The sequence below is a fragment of the Myotis brandtii genome, unplaced genomic scaffold, assembly GCF_000412655.1.
Source record: "Myotis brandtii unplaced genomic scaffold, ASM41265v1 scaffold259, whole genome shotgun sequence".
Classification (NCBI taxonomy): Eukaryota; Metazoa; Chordata; class Mammalia; order Chiroptera; family Vespertilionidae; genus Myotis; species Myotis brandtii.
In genome coordinates, this window is record NW_005359840.1 from 2,459,021 (window position 1) to 2,462,318 (window position 3,298).

Consider the following 3,298-nt stretch of genomic DNA (forward strand, 5'->3'; position numbering starts at 1 on the left):
ATGGGGGCAGGCTAGAAGAGATCAATGGGGGGAAAAGGAGGTATATGTAATACTTTCAACAATGAAGATTTTTTTAAAAAGTTTTTTAATGAAATTTTTTTTTTTTAAAAAAACTACCCTTTTACCCAAGAAGTTTTAAGTGTGAGATCATACAAGTATACTGCTTTAACAGGGTATATCTTGGCAATCAGGGCAGATTATGGCATAAATTCCAATGTCAGGCTTTATGGTGGTTACAAGAATCAGAAATTTAGTGAATTGTTCTGGCTCTTTTCAGGGAGCACTAAAGCTTGTGTGCGTGTGCGCATGCGAGCACACACGAGCACTACTCCATCTGTACACATCCTAAATTCCCTTGAAAAACACTAAAGAAATGTAGGAGGAAAAAACTCCACTGATTACAAGTACTACACTGTGAAGAAGGACAGCCTAACAGGGCAATACTATGCTAACTATTGTGAATACACTGTGTGTGGAAACAGGGAAAGGCAGGCCACCTCCCTCCAAAAATGGAGAAGAAACACTGAATAAAGTTTTACTACTAGTTTTATAGAGACTTCAGAAATATATAATTTATGTAATTATAAAAAGATGCTATGTGTCTCCAAAACTGTCTTCAATATTGGTAGTATGTGGGAGGAATAGAAAGAGTGGGTACACATAAAAGAAAATGTTTAAGTGTGATTAATTTCCAGATTTGGCTAGGTATAATATAATGAATGCAGGGAATCAAAAAGATAACAAATTTGCATATATGAAATTTATTTTAACTTAAGATGGCCTATTAGCCTAATCAAATATCTTGTTTTTGTTTATACTATCTCACAGCACAAAATAAATAAACCTCTTATTAAATGAAGGTTACATTTTTTACAACACTTCTTTGCATATTCTGATATTTTTAAGACACCACATGGATATAATGTAGATTTCATGGTAATAAATTTCAAGAACATTGCTTCAATTATTATAATGGTTCCACACCAAGCAATAGACTGCATTGTCAAGTAGTTGCTCCAATGTATTTATTGAGAAATACTTAAACCATAAGTATTTATTCTGACTACTGAAATCATATTAACAGTGCTTAACTGATGACCAATTAAGTTATCAATAAATGTAAATAAATGTAACAAGATATATCAAAAGCCTCAATATATTGAGGTGATGATATTCCTCAAGGGGAATGAAAAATTATAAACACCATTTGTTTCTCCTTGTAGGAATATATATTTTCTACAAAAATTTTAAATTCTCTCCCAGTGAAAAAACCCTAATTTATGAGATCGTTTTAAGAATGTTTTTATTGATTTTGAGAGATAGGAATGGAGAGCGAGAGAAAAAAATCAATGTGAGAGAGAAACATTGATCTGTTACCCCTCATGCACCCACACCAAGGACTGAACCCACAACGTGGGCATGCTCTGTGACTGGGAATGGGAATGGAGCCAGCGACCTTTCAGTGCATGGGACAATATTCAACCATCCGAGCCACACAGGCCAGGGTTTATATGAGCTCTTTAATGATTAATTGACACCTAGCTCTTAACACACAGAAGTAGTTTTCTGATTCCTCTGGGTAGCATAACTTGTGCCAGAGAAGCTCAACCAAAAGAATATATAGAAACAAGAATAGAGGGACCACCTGGCTATGCCAACTCTCTTCCCTCCCCCATCAACTCTCTTTTCATGTTTAAGAATATGCATAATAAAAATTCCAATTTAGTTTTCATCATATTTCATTAAAAATAAAAGTCAATATAGTCTATTATTTATAGCCAGAGTAAAATGAAATGTATTGTAATTTCATAAACTTCACTATAAACCTAATTTACAATTAGTTTTGCTTACGCCTTCTAAAAACTAGAATGGGTCAAAATAATGTTAAAAATTATTGGTATAAATGGAATCTTCATTGATTTTTTAAGTCACTTTTTCACTCAAAGTACCTCCTTTATGTTCTAGCTTCTTGATCCAAAGTTCTTAACTGGGAAGGCAGGCTGAAATTTTCCCAAAGCAGAGATGCCTGTGGGCCGAAACACTATGTAACCTTGCTAATAATACCCAGTCACTCAGAACTACTCCATCTGCCTTTGTGTCCATCCAAAGAACCAGCTGCTCTAAGCAAATGCCTTACTCATCTTGCCTGTTGTATCACTAGCTGAAATATGCTACTGCCATAATTACCATTCTCAACTTCTAAATAGAGCCAGCAACCAACCAACACGTTATTGAGTGCACAGGCTGGGGCTAATTGTTTGGTCATATAATGGGTGTAGAGTTTACAGTATTACTGCTGACTGGAAGCAGCTGTGCTCCCTGAAGATTCAAGGTGGACAACACATTAGTTTATACACGGAACAAGAATCGGAGATCCTGAGGAAAGTAACAAAAGCCATATTTGGAAGGTGATGAATATCCTAGGATGTCAACTATCAGCAAAAAGTGCTCAGATTAAGAATGATACCTGACATCAGGAAGGATACTTCACAATTGCTTTTTTTATCTTTATTGTTGAGATTTACAGATGTTCCTCTTATTTCCCCCCAAAGCTCCCCTCCACATGGTTCCCAACCCACCCCAGGCCCTTGCCACCCTTTTGCCTGTGTCCATAGGTACTGGATACATGCATGTAAGATCTTTGTCTAATCTCTTCCCACACCCCCCACAGCCCCTTCCCTCTAAGAATAGTCAGTCTGTTCCATTTCCATGCCCCTGATTCTATTCCATGCACCAGTTTATTCTGTTCATCAGATTTTTTATTTGATTTTTAGATTCACTTGTTGATAGATATGTATTTGTTATCACTTTGTTGTTCATAATTTTTTATTTTTACCTTTTTCTTCTCCTTCCTCTTCTTAAAGAATACCCTTCAGCATTTCATATAATACTGGTTTGGTGGTGATGAACTCCTCTAGCTTTTTCTTATCTGTGAAGCTCTTTATCTGACCTTCAATTCTGAATGATAGCTTTTCTGGGTAGAGTATTCTTGATTGTAAGTTCTTGCTATTCATCACTTTGAATATTTCTTGCCACTCCCTTCTGGCCTGCAAAATTTCTGTTGAGAAATCAGCTGACAGTGGTATGGGTGCTTTCTTGTAGGTAACTAACTGCTTTCTCTTGCTGCTTTTAAATTCACTCTTTGTCTTTAACCCTTGGCATTTTAAGTATGATATGTCTTAGTGTGGGCCTGTTTGGGTTCCTCTTGTCTTTTGTTTGTGTGCTTCCTGGACTTGTAAGTCTATTTCTTTCACCAGGTAGGGGAAGTTTTCTGTCATTATTTCTTCAATTCTTCAAA